This window comes from Ranitomeya variabilis, chromosome 2 (genome assembly GCF_051348905.1).
Source record: "Ranitomeya variabilis isolate aRanVar5 chromosome 2, aRanVar5.hap1, whole genome shotgun sequence".
In the NCBI taxonomy this organism is placed as follows: Eukaryota; Metazoa; Chordata; class Amphibia; order Anura; family Dendrobatidae; genus Ranitomeya; species Ranitomeya variabilis.
In genome coordinates this window covers 893,607,965-893,627,539 of record NC_135233.1, presented here as the reverse complement: position 1 = coordinate 893,627,539, position 19,575 = coordinate 893,607,965, and positions in this window count along the sequence as shown.

The following is a 19,575-nucleotide window of genomic DNA, read 5'->3' as shown; positions in this document are numbered from 1 at the left end:
TGTCATTATTAAATACACTTTGAGGTTTTTATTCTGGTATATGATTTAATTTTTCTCATTTCAACATCACACTATTGCATGTGTTTATAATAATTTTGGTGTGAGATTTTATTTATATATAATTTTTTTCACCTGCACTGTTGAAAAATTCATGGACACTAATAATTTGCAGTTTTGTAATGTCATTCTAGTATTTGCTACATCGCTTGCTATATGCAACACCCAATTGTTAAGTGAATTAAGAACATCTGTGATATACCTTGTAAAAGAATATATAAATGACTGCATGTTATTTGACCATTAGTCATGAGTAAGACTGCCTAGTGCAGTCGAAATGCGTCGACTGGGTCATGTCGACCATGTCAATTTTTGTATGTACTATATTTTCTTTTGGAAAATAAAAAGAAAAGGAAAATCCAGTCCTGTTGGGCCGGACTCCAATTTTTTCTATTTTCTGAGATTAGACATACCCTAAGTCCTGCACATTGGCCCTTCACTGTCAGTGTCCACCACACTAGTGAGTTAGAGTTCTATCTGAATATTGTGAATACAGATGGAGGTAATGTATGTAGGTAACTTTGGTCTCTCTTTTGAAAATCTAACTCACAAGCAATGTGTGTAACAGCACCTCAGACTTCTCTACATAAACTTATCTCACCTTGAATTTATGGATTGGAAGTTGGATCCTGCCTTTCAGCCCAGGATAGGCATGTGAGGTTAGGGTCCCAAAAAGGGGTACACCTTGTCGCGGCTGTTGGGCTCTCATGAATTGGCCAATTTCTGCTCTAAGTACCTTCATTTTTTAACATATTTTCAATAGCCGTAATGCAGTTCCAATTACATATATCCAATCAGCCCTTATTTAAAGGCCCTTTTACGTACACATATGGTCAAAATTGTTGGTATTCCTCGTTTAATGACAGAAAAACCCACAATAGTCACAGAAATAACTTGAATCTGACAAAAGATTTGCTACACTCATCAGGAGGGCGTTAAACTAGAAGGAGAGAGGAAGAAAAACATTAGACTTGAGCATGAAGCCAGAAAATATACTGATGAAGGATATGAGTTGCGGCAAAGAAGACCCAAGACAACATACTTGGAAGGGAGGTAAGAAAATTTCCAAAACAATCCACAGGGAGGAAATTGGAACAAAACAAAATCCTCTAAACTGCATGCTCACAAACACCAGAAGCCTGACAAACAAGATGAACTAGAAGCAGAAATATGTACAGGTAACTATGACATAGTGGGAATAACCGAGACATGGTTAGATGAAAGCTATGACTGGGCAGGTAACGTACAGGGTTACAGTCTGTTTAGAAAAGATTGTAAAAATCAGAGAGGAGGAGGGGTTTGTCTTTATGTAAAGTCTTGTCTAAAGTCCACTTTAACCCCTTTCTGACCTCCGACGGGATAGTACGTCCGAGGTCAGATCCCCCGCTTTGATGCGGGCTCCGGCGGTGAGCCCGCATCAAAGCCAGGACATGTCAGCTATTTTGTACAGCTGACATGTGCCCGCAATAGCGGTGGGTGAAATCGCGATTCACCCACCGCTATTAACTAGTTAAATACAGCTGTCAAACGCTGACAGCGGCATTTAACTGGCACTTCCGGCCATCCGGCCAGAAATGAGCGCATCGCTGACCCCGTCACATGATCGGGGGTCAGCGATGCACCAGAATGGTAACCATAGAGGTCCTTGAGACCTCTATGGTTACTGATCCCTGCTAGCTGTGAGCGCCACCCTGTGGTCGGCGCTCATAGCAAGCCTGTTATTAGCTACATAGCAGCGATCTGATCGAGTTGTGCCAGCTTCTAGCCTCCCATGGAGGCTATTGAAGCATGGCAAAAGTAAAAAAAAAAGTTAAAAAAACTGTGAAAAAAATAAAAAAAATATAAATGTTTAAATCACCCCCCTTTCGCCCCATTCAAAATAAATCAATAAAATAGAAAAAACAAACCAACACATATTTGGTATTGCCGCGTTCAGAATCGCCCGACCTATCAATAAAAAAAAAGGATTAACCTGATCGCTAAACGGCGTAGCGAGAAAAAAATTTGAAACACCAGAATTACGTTTTTTTGGTCGCCGCGACATTGCATAAAAATGCAATAACGGGCGATCAAAAGAACGTATCTGCACCAAAATGGTACCATTAAAAATGCCAGCTCGGCACGCAAAAAATAAGCCCTCAACCGACCCCAGATCATGAAAAATGGAGACGCTACGGGTATCGGAAAATGGCACAATTTTTTTTTTTTTAAGCAAAGTTTGGAATTTTTTTTCACCACTTAGATAAAAGAGAACCTAGACAAGTTTGGTGTCTATGAACTCATAATGACCTAGAGAATCATAATGGCTGGTCACTTTTAGCATTTAGTGAACCTAGTAAAAAAGCCAAACAAAAAACAAGTGTGGGATTGCACTTTTTTTTGCAATTTCACCGCACTTGGAAATTTTTCCCATTTTCTACTACATGACATGCTAAAACCAATGATGTCGTTCAAAAGTACAACTTGTTTTGCAAAAAATAAGCCCTCACATGGCCATATTAATAGAAAAATAAAAAAGTTATAGCTCTGGGAATGAGGGGAGCGAAAAACGAACCCGGAAAAACAGAAAATCCCAAGGTCATGATGGGGTTAAGGGAGGATATTAGCAAAGGGAATGAGGATGTCGAGTCCTTATGGGTCGAAATACATGGAGGGAAAAATAGTAACAAAATTTTCATTGGGGTCTGTTACAAACCCCCAAATATAACAGAAATCATGGAAAGTCTACTACTAAGGCAGATAGATGAAGCTGCAACTGATAGTGTCCTTGTTATGGGGGACTTTAACTACCCGGATATTAACTGGGAAACAGAGACCTGTGAAACCCATAAAGGCAACAGGTTTCTGCTAATAATCAAGAAAAATTATCTTTCACAATTGGTCCAACCAGAGGAGCAGCACTTTTAGACCTAATACTATCTAATAGGCCTGACAGAATAACAAATCTGCAGGTTTTCGGGCATCTAGGAAATAGCGACCACAATATTGTACAGTTTCACTTGTCTTTCGCTAGGGGGACTTGTCAGGGAGTCACAAAAACACTGAACTTTAGGAAGGCAAAGTTTGACCAGCTTAGAGATGCCCTTAATCTGGTAGACTGGGACAATATCCTCAGAAATAAGAATACAGATAATAAAAGGGAAATTTTTAAGAACATCCTAAATAGGCACTGTAAGCGGTTTATACCTTATGGGAATAAAAGGACAAGAAATAGGAAAAACCCAATGTGGCTAAACAAAGAAGTAAGACAGGCAATTAACAGTAAAAAGAAAGCATTTGCACTACTAAAGCAGGATGGCACCATTGAAGCTCTAAAAAACTATAGGGAGAAAAATACTTTATCTAAAAAACTAATTAAAGCTGCCAAAAAGGAAACAGAGAAGCACATTGCTAAGGAGAGTAAAGCTAATTCCAAACTGTTCTTCAACTGTATGAATAGTAAAATAATCATAAGTGAAAGTGTAGATCCCTTAAAAAATTCTGAGGAAAGAATAGTTGTAGATGACGAGGAAAAAGCTAATATATTAAACACCACCTTGTACACAGTATTCACGGTGGAAAATAAAATGCTAGGTGAAATGTCGAGAGACAAAGAAAACCCTATATTAAGGGTCGCCAATCTAACAAAAGAAGAGGTGCGAAACCAGCTAAATAAGATTAAAATAGATAAATCTCTGGATGGCATACACCCACGAGTACTAAGAGAACTAAGTAATGTAATAGACAAACCATTATTTCTTATATTTAGGGACTCTATAGCGACGGGGTCTGTTCCACAGGAATGGTGGATAGCAAATGTGGTACCAATATTCAAAAAGGGCTTCTGAGGGATGTTATTCTGGAATATCTCAATGAGAATAACTGTTAAACTCCATATCAGCATGGGTTTATGAGGAATCGCTCCTGTCAAACCAATCTAATCAGTTTTTATGAAGAGGTAAGCTTTAGACTGGACCTAGTTGAGTCATTGGACGTGTATATCTTGATTTTTCCAAAGTGTTTGATACCGTGCCACACAAGAGGTTGGTATACAAAATGAGAATGCTGGGTCTGGGGGAAAATGTGTGTAAATGGGTTAGTAACTGGCTTAGTGATAGAAAGCAGAGGGTGGTTATAAATGGTATATTCACTGTGACTAGTGGGGTACCGCAGAGGTCCGTGTTGGGACCTGTTCTCTTCAACATATTTCTTAATGATCTAGTAGAAGGTTTACACAGTAAAACATCGATATTTGCAGATGATACAAAACTATGTAAAGCAGTCAATACAAGAGAAGATAGTATTCTGCTACAGATGGATCTGGATACGTTGGAGACTTGGGCTAAGAGGTGGCAGATGCGGTTTATCAATGATAAATGTAAGGAAATACACATGGGAAGAAGGAATCAATATCACCATTACACAATGAACTGGAAACCACAGGGTAAATCTGACAGGGAGAAGGACTTGGGGATTCTAGTTAATGATAAACTTTCCTGGAGCAGCCAGTGCCAGGCAACAGCTGCCAAGGCAAACAGGATCATGGGCTGCATTAAAAGAGGTCTGGATACTCATGAGGAGAGCATTATACTGCCTCTGTACAAATCCCTGGTTAGACCGCACATGGAGTACTGTGTACAGTTTTGGGCACCGATGCTAAGGAAGGATATAATGGAACTAGAGCGATCTAGAGGGCAACCAAATTAATAAAGGGGATTAGGTAACTACAATACCCAGATAGAGATTAGCAAAATTAGAATTATTTAGTCTTCTAGAAAAAAGACAACTGAGGGGCGATCTAATAACCATGTATTAGTATATAAGGGGGCAATACAAATATCTCTCCGAGGATCTGTTTATACCAAGGAATGTGATGGTCACAAGGGGGCATTCTCTGAGTCTGGAAGAGAGAAGGTTTTTCCACCAACATAGAAGAGGATTTTTTACTGTCAGGGCATTGAGAATCTGAAATTCCTTGCCTGAGGAGGTGGTGATGGTGAACTCAGTCAAAGGGTTCAAGAGAGGCCTGGATGTCTTCCTGGAGCGTAACAATATTGTATCTTACAGTTATTAGGTTCTTTAGAAGGATGTAGATCTGGGGATTTATTCTGATGGAATATAGGCTGAACTGGATGGACAAATGTCTTTTTTCGGCCTTGCTAACTATGTTACTATGTAAAAGTAATAATAAATAAAAGATCTATGAAAATGAACAAGTGAAAGTCAGACATTGCTTTTCAACCATGCTTCCACAGAATTAGAAAAAAATAAAACTCATGAAATAGGCTGTTATGATCTGGTGGCCTAGGAGCAGCATGGACGAGCTCTGGAGTAGGTGGCCTCTATACTGACCGCAGACCCTGAACTTAACACCGCAACTAGAAGTAGCCGTGGGATGTTCCTGTCACTTCCTAGACACCTCGTCACGGCCGGAGGACTAATTACCCCTAAAGAAAGAAACAGGAATACTATCTTGCCTCAGAGAAAATTCCCAATGAAAAGACAGCCCCCCATAAATATTGACTGTGAGAGGAGAGGGAAATTACAGACGCAGACTGAAAAACAGAATTTAGCAAAGGAGGCCACGCTACCTAGAAAGAAAAGAAAGGACAGAGTACTGTGCGGTCAGTATTAAAAATACTACAAAAATCCACCACAGGGGATACAAAAATCTCCACACCTAACTAAAGGCATGGAGGGTAACTCTGTGACTCCAGAGCTACCAGCTTGGCTGAATAAATCCTTACACAGACAAAGCTGGACAAGAAAAAACATAGCAATTCACTGAACTATAAAGTCCACCGCATGTGGACTGCAAAAACAGAGCCAGGACTTATCTTAGATGATTTGGACAATCCAGCAGGAGAAACCAAGCAGAGATGAGAATCCCCAGGAAAACAATGGACAACTGGCACTCACTAAAGAGTGAAGCCAGACTAAATAGCCCCGTCCAAAGTGGAAGCAGCTGATGACTGCTGTGAAGGACAAACAGCAGCACTACCACTTATAACCACCAGAGGGAGCCCAAGAGCAGAACCCACAACAGAATTCACAACAGTACCCCCCCCTTGAGGAGGGGTCACCGAACCCTCACCAGAGCCCCCAGGCCAATCCGGACGAGCCAAATGGAAGGCACGAACCAAATCGTCAGCATGAACATCGGAGGCAACAACCCAAGAATTATCCTCCTGGCCATAACCCTTCCACTTGACAAGATACTGACGCCTCCGTCTAGAAAAACGAGAATCCAAGATCTTCTCCACGACATACTCCAACTCCCCATCAATCAACACCGGGGCAGGAGGATCAACAGAGGGAACCACATATTTCCCAACAAAGATCTATGAAAAACATTATGGATGAAAAAAGAGGCTGGAAGGGCCAAACGAAAAGACACTGGATTGATAATCTCATAAACCCTATGAGGACCAATAAACCGAGGCTTGAATTTCGGGGAAGAAACCTTCATAGGAATATGACGAGAAGACAACCAGACCAAATCCCCAACCCGAAGCCGGGAACCCACATGCCGACGACGGTTGGCAAAACGCTGAGCCTCCTCCTGAGACAACACCAAATTGTCCACAACATGAGCCCAAATCTGCTGCAACCTGTCAACCACAGAGTCCACCCCAGGACAATCAGAAGACTCAACCTGCCCTGAAGAAAAACGAGGATGAAACCCAGAATTACAAAAGAATGGTGAAACCAAGGTAGCAGAACTAGCCCGATTATTAAGGGCAAACTCAGCCAGTGGCAAGAAAGCCACCCAATCATCCTGATCGGCAGACACAAAGCATCTCAAATAAGTTTCCAAAGTCTGGTTAGTTTGCTCGGTTTGGCCGTTTGTCTGAGGATGAAATGCGGAAGAAAAAGACAAATCAATGCCCAGCTTAGCACAAAAGGACCGCCAAAACCTAGAAACAAACTGGGAACCTCTATCGGACACAATATTCTCAGGAATGCCATGCAAACGAACCACATGCTGAAAAAACAACGGAACCAACTCAGAAGAGGAAGGCAACTTAGGCAAAGGTACCAAATGAACCATCTTAGAAAACCGGTCACAGACCACCCAGATAACAGACATCCTCTGGGAAACAGGAAGATCCGAAATAAAATCCATAGAAATATGCGTCCAAGGCCTCTCAGGGACCGGCAAAGGCAAAAGCAACCCACTGGCGCGGGAGCAGCAAGGTTTGGCCCGTGCACAAGTCCCACAGGACTGCACAAAAGAACGCACATCCCGTGAGAAAGAAGGCCACCAAAAGGACCTACTAACCAAATCTCTGGTACCAAAAATCCCAGGATGGCCAGCCAACACAGAACAGTGAGCCTCAGAAATCACTTTACTAGTCCATCTATCAGGAACAAACAGTTTCCCCGCTGGACAGCGATCAGGTTTATCAGCCTGAAACTCCTGAAGAACCCGTCGCAAATCAGGGGAGATGGCAGAAAGAATCACCCCCTCCTTAAGAATACCAATCGGCTCAAGAATCCCAGGGGAATCAGGCAAAAAACTCCTAGAGAGGGCATCAGCCTTAACATTCTTAGAACCCGGAAGATACGAGATGACAAAATCAAAGCGGGAGAAAAACAGGGACCATGGGGCCTGTCTAGGATTCAGCTGTTTGGCAGACTCGAGGTAAATCAGATTCTTATGATCGGTCAAGACCACAATACGATGCTTGGCCCCCTCAAGCCAATGTCGCCACTCCTCAAATGCCCACTTCATAGCCCACAACTCACGATTGCCGACATCATAATTGCGTTCCGCAGGCGAAAACTTTCGAGAAAAGAAGGCACACGGTTTCATCAAGGAACCATCAGAATTCCTCTGAGACAAAACGGCCCCTGCCCCAATCTCAGAAGCGTCAACCTCAACCTGAAAAGGAAGAGAAACATCCGGCTGACGCAACACAGGGGCAGAAGTAAATCGGCGCTTAAGCTCCTGAAAGGCAGAAACAGCCTCAGAGGACCAATTCGCTACATCAGCGCCCTTCCTCGTCAAATCGGTCAGGGGTTTAACCACACTGGAGAAGTTGGCAATGAAACGGCGATAAAAATTAGCAAAGCCCAAAAATTTCTGAAGGCTCTTCACGGATGTGGGCTGGATCCAATCATGAATGGCCTGAACCTTAACCGGATCCATTTCTATAGATGATGGAGAAAAAATGAAGCCCAAAAAAGAAACCTTCTGTACTCCAAAGAGGCATTTAGACCCCTTCACAAACAAGGCATTGTCACGAAGGACCTGAAATACCATCCTGACTTGTTTCACATGAGACTCCCAATCATCTGAAAAAATCAAAATATCATCCAAATATACAATCATGAATTTATCAAGATAATTCCGAAAAATATCATGCATGAAGGACTGAAACACAGATGGAGGATTAGAGAGTCCGAATGGCATCACAAGATATTCAAAATGGCCCTCGGGCGTATTAAACGCAGTTTTCCATTCGTCACCCTGCTTAATACGAACCAGATTATATGCCCCTCGAAGGTCAATCTTAGTAAACCAACTAGCCCCCTTAATCCTGGCAAACAAATCAGAAAGCAAAGGCAAAGGGTATTGGAATTTGACCGTGATCTTATTCAAGAGGCGATAATCAATACAGGGTCTCAAGGAGCCATCCTTCTTGGCAACAAAAAAAAAACCTGCTCCTAATGGAGAAGAAGATGGCCGAATATGCCCCTTCTCCAAAGACTCCTTTACATAGCTCCGCATGGTGGCATGTTCAGGCACAGACAGGTTGAAAAGTCGGCCCTTAGGAAACTTACAGCCTGGAATCAAATCAATAGCACAATCACAGTCCCTATGCGGTGGAAGGGAACTGGACTTGGGCTCATCGAAAACATCCTGGGAATCTGACAGAAACTCAGGAATTTCAGAAGAGGGGGAGGAGGAAATTGACATCAGAGGAACGTCATCATGAACCCCCTGACAACCCCAACTAGTCACAGACATAGATTTCCAATCCAACACTGGATTATGTACCTGTAACCATGGAAACCCCAGCACAATAGCATCATGCAAATTATGTAACACCAGGAAACGACAATCTTCCTGATGGGCTGGCGCCATGCGCATGGTTAACTGTGTCCAAAACTGAGGTTTATTTTTAGCCAATGGTGTAGCATCAATCCCCCTCAAAGGGATAGGACTCCGCAAAGGCTGTAAGGAAAAACCACAATGTCTGGCAAATTCTAAGTCCATTAAATTTAAAGCAGCGCCTGAATCCACAAATGCCATGACAGAGAATGACGATAATGAGCAGATCAGGGTCACAGATAACAGAAATTTAGGTTGTACAGTACTGATGGTAACGGAATTAGCGATTCTCTTGGCACGCTTAGGGCAATCAGAAATAACATGAGCAGAATCGCCGCAGTAAAAGCACAACCTATTCTGACGTCTGAATCCTTGGCGTTCCGCTCTAGACACTATCTTATCACACTGCATAGGCTCAGGACTTTGCTCGGAAGACAACGCCATAGTGTGCACAACTCTGCGCTCACGCAAGCGCCGGTCAATTTGAATGGCCAGAGACATAGAATCACTCAGACCTGCAGGCGTGGGGAACCCCACCATAACATCTTTAACAGATTCAGAAAGACCCTTTCTGAAAATTGCCGCCAAAGCAGCCTCATTCCACTTAGTAAGCACAGACCATTTTCTAAATTTCTGACAATATGATTCTGCCGCTTCTTGACCCTGACACAGGGCCAAAAGTGTTTTCTCAGCATGCTCTACAGAGTTAGGTTCATCATACAATAACCCAAGCGCCTGAAAAAAGGTGTCTACATTAAGCAAGGCCGGATTCCCAGATTCCAGGGAAAATGCCCAATCCTGCGGGTCACCACGCAACAGAGAAATGACAATTTTTACCTGCAGGATGGGATCACTAGAGGAACGGGGCTTCAGAGCAAATAACAGTTTACAGTTATTTTTAAAGCTCAAAAATTTGGACCTGTCCCCAAAAAACAGATCGGGGGTAGGAATCCTAGGCTCTAAAACAGGAGTCTGCATGATATAATCAGAAATACCCTGTACTCTAGCAGCAAGTTGATCCACCCGAGAAGCAAGTCCCTGAACATCCATATCAGCACCTAACTCCTGAGCCACCCAGAAGTGAAGAGGGAAAAAAAAACACAACAGAGTACAGAAAAAAAAATGGCTCAGCACTTTCTTTCCCTTCTTTTGAGATGCGGTTAACTCATTTTTGGCCAGTTGTACTGTTATGATCTGGTGGCCTAGGAGCAGCATGGACGAGCTCTGGAGTAGGTGGCCTCTATACTGACCGCAGACCCTGAACTTAACACCGCAACTAGAAGTAGCCGTGGGATGTTCCTGTCACTTCCTAGACACCTCGTCACGGCCGGAGGACTAATTACCCCTAAAGAAAGAAACAGGAATACTCTCTTGCCTCAGAGAAAATTCCCAAAGAAAAGACAGCCCCCCATAAATGACTGTGAGAGGAGAGGGAAATTACAAACGCAGACTGAAAAACAGAATTTCGCAAAGGAGGCCACGCTACCTAGAAAGAAAAGACAGGACAGAGTACTGTGCGGTCAGTATTAAAAATACTACAAAAATCCACCACAGAGGATACCAAAATCTCCACACCTAACTAAAGGCATGAAGGGTAACTCTGTGACTCCAGAGCTACCAGCTTGGCTGAATAAATCCTTACACAGACAAAGCTGGACAAGAAAAAACATAGCAATTCACTGAACTATAAAGTCCACCGCATGTGGACTGCAAAAACAGAGCCAGGACTTATCTTAGATGATTTGGACAATCCAGCAGGAGAAACCAAGCAGAAATGAGAATCCCCAGGAAAACAATGGACAACTGGCACTCACTAAAGAGTGAAGCCAGACTAAATAGGCCCCTCCAAAGTGGAAGCAGCTGATGACTGCTGTGAAGGACAAACAGCAGCACTACCACTTATAACCACCGGAGGGAGCCCAAGAGCAGAACCCACAACAGAATTCACAACAATAGGCCTGTACAGAAATGATGGTACCCCTGAAAATAATGTGACAAAAGGGACATGTTAAATCAAGGTGTGTCCACTACCTAGCATCACAGGTGCCTACAATCTTGGAATCAGTGATTGGGCCTGTATACAGGGGCTACAGAAACTCACTGTGCTGTTTGGTGACATGGTGTGTATCACACTCAACATGGACCAGAGGAAGGGAAGGAAAGAGTTGTCTCGGGAGATTAAAAAGAAAATTATAGACAAACATGTTAAAGGTAAAAGGTAGAAGACCATCTCCATGCAGCTTGATGTTCCTGTGAATACAGTTGCGCATATTATTCAGAAATGTAAGATCCATGGGACTATAGCCAACCTCCCTGGATGGGGCTGCAGGAGGAAAATTGATGACAAATCAAAGAGAAAGATTATACGAATGGTAACAAAAGCCCAGAAAAAAACTTTTAAACAAATTAAAGGTGAACTTCAAGCTCAAGGAACACCAGTGTAATTTCACACCATCAGTCCTTGTATGAGCCAAAGTGGACTTCATGGGAGACAACCAAGGAGGACACCATTGTTGAAAAAAGATCATAAAAAAGCCAGACTGGAATTTGCCAAACTATATGTTGACAAGCCACAAAGCTACCGGCAGAATGTCCTATGGACAGATGAGACAAAAATGGAACTTTTTGGCAAGGCATATCAGCTCTATGTTCACGGATGGAAAAATTAAGCATATCAAGAAAAGAACACTGTCCCTACTGTGAAACATGGAGGAGGCTCCGTTATGTTCTGGGGCTGCTTTGCTGCATCTGGCACAGGGTGTCTAGAATCTGTGCAGAGTACAATGAAATCTCAAGACAATCAAGGGATTCTAGAGAGAAATGTGCTGCTCAGTGTCAGAAAGCTTGGTCTCAGTCACAGGTCATGGGGTCTTGCAGCATGATAATAACCCAAAACACACAGCCAAAAAGCAGCCAAGAATGGCTAAGAGGAAAACATTGGACTATTCTGAAGTGGCCTTATATGAGCCTTGACCTAAATCCTATTGAGCATCTTTGGAAAGAGCTGAAACACGCCATCTAGAAAAGGCAACCTTCAAACACGAGACAACTGGAGCAGCTTGCTCTTGAGGAGTGGCCAAAATACCTGTCAAGAGGTGCAGAAGTCCCATTGACAGTTACAGGAATTGTTTGATTGCAGTGATTGCCTCAAAAGGTTGTGCAATAAAATATTAAGTTAAGGGTACCATCATTTCTGTCCAGGCATATTTCATGAGTTTTATTTTTTTTTAATTCTGTGGAAACATGGTTGAAAAGCAATGTCTGTCTTTCATTTGTTAATTTTCATAGATTTAGTAATTATTATTTTTGTCAGATTCAAGTTCTTTCTGTGACCATTGTGGAATTTTCCGTCATTAAACGAGGGGTACCAATTTTGACCACATGTGTAGGTTGATAGAAGCTGTATGGGCACAAACAATCGCCGCCATCTTTTGACAGGCAAATGATTAGGAACAAGAGCTCTTATGATTGACCTTACCATTCACACAAAACACATTCACACGATAAACCCAATAAAGCCAGAAAGCAAGGGTTCTCTTTTGCTAGTGTGATTTAATTGTGCATCATGGTTATATGTACAATACATCATAATGCATGCTTTTGGTTAATAGACTGAAAATACATATAAGTTATGTTAAATACATGCAACAAGGCAATACCTGAGGTTATAATATTCTCTTAAAAAATTCCTTTTTACAAATCGGATGCCTTTGACCATCAAAGGATACAATTTTAAAAATATAAATTTTTATTTCAGTACCTTAGGGTGTATAAATATCATATTGCATGGAGATTACTAGAACTGTCATCTTAGAAAAGTTGGGAGAAATTTGACCAAGAAATGTACCTTATTACACAGCCTGGCTTCAGATGGGACGTGGCACTGGGCCATCTGACATATTCCTGTTTTTCCACTGATGTGAAGTATCAGAAGTTGTCCGCTGTTTGGCCTTAATACATAGCCTTCATCACTATCTGAGTGGCAGCAGACACGAGCGTACAGTTGTTGTATAGTAGAGTGAAATGGCTCTTGAGTGCTCTTGAATCAAGGCTCTATTGACTTGGGAACATTGTAATTTATGTTCTGCAATTACCGTATATATTTCAGCACTGTATGGGCTTTATGGGAGGGGGTTGGGGATATACAAGTTATAAGGCCACCGGTTTAGCTACTTCCATTTAACATCTAGTACTATGTGGAATTGATCTGAAGTCAGATCGCTCTGGCAGTGATGTCTTTGTAATGATAATGCATAAGTGGTTAATCCATATCTTCGCTGGGTAACCAGCTAAAATAGATACCTACTTTGGAATGTACTAGAGGGGTCCTTAATGATCAATACATGGGGCATTATGTATACTTAAATGTTATTTATGCACCTTATAGAATATATAGGGACAGAGCACTCCAATCTGTGGGGCTGCAGATATTTAATAGATTATTATGGAAATTAATTGAGGCTCAATATTTTACTTTGGATATCCTGGCAGCTATGTATCACTAATGCTGAAGTATTATAAGATTTAGGCGCATCACAATTCTGACACTATTGATTCAAAATGCAAACTGTGCATCTGCCCCACCTTCATAAGCATCTACCCCACCAGCAGAAGCATCTGCCTCACCTTCATAAGCATCTACCCCACCATCAGAAGCATCTGCCCCACCTTCATAAGCATCTACCCCACCATCAAAAGCATCTGCCCCACCTTCATAAGCATCTATCCCACCATCAGAAGCATCTGCCTCACTTTCATAAGTATCTACCCCACCATCAAAAGCATCTGCCCCACCTTCATAAGCATTTATCCCACCATCAGAAGCATCTGCCCCACCTTCATAAGCATCTACCCCATCATCAGAAGCGTCTGCCCCACCTTCATAAGCATCTACCCCATCATCAGAAGCATCTGCCCCACCTTCATAAGCATCTACCCCACCATCAGAAGCATCTGCCCAACCTTCATAAGCATCTACCCCACCATCAGAAGCATCTGCCCCACCTTCATAAGCATCTACCACACCATCAGAAGCATCTCCCCCACCTTCATAAGCATCTGCCCTACCATCAGAAGCATCTATCCCACTGTCATAAGCATCTGCCCCACCGTCATAAGCATCTGTCCCACCTTCATAAGCATTTGCCCTACTGTAATAAGCATCTTCCCCATCTTCATAAGCATCTGCCCCACCATCATAAGCATCTGTCCCACCGTCATAAGCATCTGTCCCACCATCATAAGCATCTGGCCCACCGTCATAAGCATCTATCCCACCATCAGAAGCATCTGCCCCACCTTCATTAGCATCTACCCCACCATCAGAAGCATCTGTCCCACCTTCATAAGCATCTGCACAACCATCAGAAGCATCTGCCCCACCTTCATCTTCATAAGCATCTGCCCTAGTGTCATAAACATCTGTCCCACCATCATAAGCATCTGTCCCACCATCATAAGCATCTGCCCCACCATCATAAGCATCTATCCCACCATCAGAAGCATCTGCCCCACCTTCATAAGCATCTACACCACCATCAGAAGCATCTGCCCCACCTTCATAAGCATCTGCCCCACCTTCATAAGCATCTACCCCACCATCAGAAGAATCTGCCCCACCTTCATAAGCATATGCCCCACCTTCCTAAGCAGCTGCCCCAGCATCATAAGCATCTACCACTCCATCAGAAGAATCTGCCCCACCTTCATAAGCATCTGCCAAACCTTCCTAAGCATCTGCCCCAGCATCATAAGCATCTGCCCACCGTCAAAAGCATCTGCCCCACCAGCAGAAGCATCTTCCCGCCTTCAGAAGCATGTGCCCCACCATCAGAAGCATCTGCCCCACCTTCATAAGCATCTAAGCCCACCATCAGAAGCATCTGCCCCACCTTCAAAATCATCTATCCCACCTTCATAAGCCTCTGCCCCACCTTGATAAGCATCTGCCCCACCATCAGAAGCATCTGCCCCACCTTCATAAGCATCTGTCCCACTATCATAAGCTTCTGCCCCACCACCAAAAGCTTCTGCCCGATCATCAGAAGCATCTGCCCCACCTTCATAAGCATCTACCCCACCTTCATAAGCATCTGCTCCACCTTCATAAGCATCTAAGCCCACCATCAGAAGCATCTGCCCCTCATTCATAAGCATCTGCCCCACCTTCATAAGCATCTACCCCACCTTCATAAGCATCTAAGCCCACCATCAGAAGCATCTGCCCCTCCTTCATAAGCATCTGCCCCACCTTCATAAGCATCTAAGCCCACCATCAGAAGCATCTGCCCCTCCTTCACAAGCATCTACCTCACCATCAGAAGCATCTTCCCATCATCATAAACATCTGCCCCACCTTCATAAGCATCTGCCCCACCTTCATAAACATCTTTCCCACCATCATAAGGATCTTCCCCACCTTCATAAGCATCTGTCCCACCTTCATAAGCATCTGCCCCACCTTCATTAGGCATCTGCCCCACCATCGAAAGCATCTGTCCCACTATCAGAAGCATCTGCGCCACCTTCAAAAGCATCTATCCCACCTTCATAAACATCTGTCCCACCATCATAAGGATCGGCCCCACCTTCATAAGCATCTGCCCCACCTTCATAAGCATCTGCCCCACTTTCATTAGACATCTGCCCCACCATAAGCATCTGCCCCACCTTCATAAGCATCTGCCCCACCATCAGAAGCATCTGCCCCACCTTCATAAGCATCTATCCTACCATCATAAGCATCTGCTGCACCTTCAATAGCATCTGCCCCACCATCATAGGCATCTACCCCACCTTCATAAACATCTTTCCTACCATCATAAGCATCTGCCCCACCTTCATAATCATCTGCCCCACTATCATAAGCATCTGCCCCACCATCATAAACATCTGACCCAACTTCATAAGCATCGACTGACCCACCATCATAAACATCTACCCCACCTTCATAAGCATCTGACCCACTTCTATAAGCATCTACCCCACCATCAGAAGCATCTGCCCCACCTTCATAAGCATCTGCCCCACTTCCATAAGCATCTACCCCACCATCATAAGCATCTACTCCACCATCAGAAACATCTACCCCACCTTCATAAGCATCTGCCCCACTTCCATAAGCATCTACCCCACCATCATAAGCATCTACCCCACCATCAGAAACATCTATCCCACCTTCAGAAGCATCTGCCCCACCTTCCTAAGCATCTGCCCCACCGTCTGAAGCATCTGCCTTGTGCCTACTCCTTATACCTGCCCTGAGCTGTTCCTTTACTGTGCAATGCTTTTGATTAACATATCATTGAAATATTTACAGCATTTTTCCTATGTATGCTATGTAAAATATATATTAGCTGTTTTGCTGCACTATGACTGTATTTTTTAAAGAAATAATAAAACCTTGTCAATGTAAAAGAGATAGTAAAGTGTCATGATCTTTTACAATACAAACATGTATTGGACCTGGCTAGACTGATGTACTTACTTCAAATCTATGGCAGAATGATTGTGTACTTCTTTTTGAAAATGTTTCCTGCCTGAAATAAAAATGAGCTGCTTATTTCAAATCAGGACTATACATCCATTCTCTGATTACTTTTCAGAGTAAATACACCATCATCATCAAGACTAAGAGTTCTGTAAAATAATATATGCCGTCTGTATTGTGATATCTAGTGACAGATCTCCTTAAAGAAGAAATTAAATTCTTGGTTCTGTGCACTGATCTTTCTAAATATAATCTGTCCCCATGTTTTGCTATGTAATTTGTGAGCAGTATGACGTAGAGGCAGAGATCCTGATTCCAGTGATGTGCCACTGCATGTTGTCATTTTGATGAAATCACTGGTTTCCTCACTGCACGTCTAGCAGCTCCCTGAATACTGAGCCCTGTATAACCCCGCCCCCACCACTGATTGGCAGTATTGTGACTATGCACAATGTACACAGAAAGCTGCCAATCAGTGGTGGGGGCGGGGATACACAGAGCAGGAGGACTACATGGCACCAGACGACTAGTCCTCTAGGGAGAATCTCCTGCTGATAATACAGTGATTTTACTGAAAAAACAACACACAGCCCTGTAAGTGACAACAACTGTAATCAAGGTCTCTGATGGTGCTCTTAGATTACATAGCAAAAACCTGTTGACAGATTCTCTTTAAGCAAGAAAAAGAAAATTTATGACTGGAATTTTTGGTTATGTAGGTATATTTAACGAAAATGTTATCTTCATAATAGAGTCCCTTCAAAAATAGAGCAATCAAACAGGGTTATTTTAAGACATAATCACAGCCGAGGAAGAAGCTAATCAAAATGAGGGTTAGAAGGAAAGTTAGAGCAGTAGGACACAGTATGAGAAATATCTGCACAGACATTGGGTTCTGATTAGGAGATATTGAGGAAAGTAGTGTAAGAATGTAAGAATGTCTGTGCGATGATTCTTATTTTAATAAAATCTACTTATAGAAGATTCTGTACCATGATGCTCAGAAGTCTGGGATAAAATCATTAGCAAGATTACATTACAAAACTGGATTTCTTTTTAGTTTAGTTTGGCTTTCTTCAAAATCTATTAATTTAGGCTAAGGCTGCGATGTGTGATGTGACCCTATGATCAGTATCACATTGCAGCATTTCATCCAGTCATTTCGGACCGGACCGCAGCGGGACCGCCCCTGGGTGAGTATAATCTAACCTCTTTTTCTAATCTTTCAGGATACATCGGGGCTTATCTACAGCATTACAGAATGCTGTAGATAAGCCCCTGATGCCGGTGGGCTTAGCTCACCTTCGATTTTGGGGGTGACAGGTTCCCTTTAATGGAATGTGTTATAAACTTTTAGCTACACATATGATTATGGATTTAAAATGAACAAATTCATATAAGGGTAATTAGTGCATATACTTAAAGAGAAGCTATCGTTAGAAAATTACCTGTGGTGTAAATCAAATTTTTGCGTAAAATGTATTTTTTTAAAGCATTTTTGGTATAGTTTTAATTTTTCAATATCACTGTCTATATAAAAAATTAAAAATAGAAATGTTACAATTTTTCCATTGGTCACTGGGGCTTTTTTAAACTCTAACTTTTTGTTTCAGGAAACAACACATGTACATAGCCTCAATGGATAGATCCTGCTTTTTGTATTGAAGCATTTACTGAGCCTGTGCAAAGGTCATTGTGAAGGGAGGGGGATCAGGGTCAGCTGTGACGTTGACTATTGTGATTGTTGGATCTTGAGTTATCAGCTGTCTATTAGGGTACCGTCTCACTATACGATTTACCAACGATCACGACCTGCGATACGACCTGGCCGTGATCGTTGGTAAATCGTTGTGTGGTCGCTGGGGAGCTGTCACACAGACCGCTCTCCAGCGACCAACGATGCCGAGGTTCGCTGGTAACCAGGGTAAACATCGGGTTACTAAGCGCAGGGCCGCGCTTAGTAACCCGATGTTTACCGTGGTTACCAGCGTAAAAGTTAAAAAAAAAAAAAACGTACATACTCACCATCTGATGTCCGTCAGGTCCCTTGCCGTCTGCTTCCCGCTCTGACTGAGTGCCGCCGTACAGTGAGAGCAGAGTGCAGCGGTGACGTCACCACTGTGATCTGCTCTCACTTTCTGGCCGGCAGACAGTCAGAGCGGGAAGCAGACGGCAAGGGACCTGACGGACATCAGATGGTGAGTATGTACGGTTTGTTTTTTTTACTTTTACGCTGGTAACCACGGTAAACATCGGGTTACTAAGCGCGGCCCTGCGCTTAGTTACCCGATGTTTACCCTGGTTACAAGCGAACGCATCGCTGGATCGCTGTCACACACAACGATCCAGCGATGACAGCGGGAGATCCAGCGACGAAAGAAAGTTTCAAACGATCTGCTACGACGTACGATTCTCAGCAGGATCCCTGATCGCTGCTGCGTGTCAGACACTGCGAGATCGTAACGATATCGCTAGAACGTCACGAATCGTGCCGTCGTAGCGATGAAAATGCCACTGTGTGACGGTACCCTAAGTGTTATCCATCACTGTAATCTTGAAGATAAAAAGCCTAAAAATCTCCTACGGTCATAAAAAGTCTAAAAAGGTCATAGTGGGCAGTGTGAAAATTGTAAAATTACTAATTTTGTTTATTTTTAATAAAAAAACTTTAATAACCACAATATAGTCCCAAGTTTATATGAAGGTCACATGCAACAAATCATAGATGACCTATCAATAAAAAAAAAATTGGCACAACAAAAATACATGTAACTCAATGCCCTGATTGGAAAATATTATGTTTTGGATGCTTTTTCCACCTATCTCATACAAACTGTGATTACTTCTGTCATGAGGTTGCTTAAGGAGCAGAAATGTTTCTAGGGCTCACAGTACTTTTTGTCCCTAAAAACGCTATGTCGGCTGTGACCAATCTATTTCCAGGAGCACAGAGGCATAGGCCACTTGTCAGACGCTCCTGATTCATCGAGAG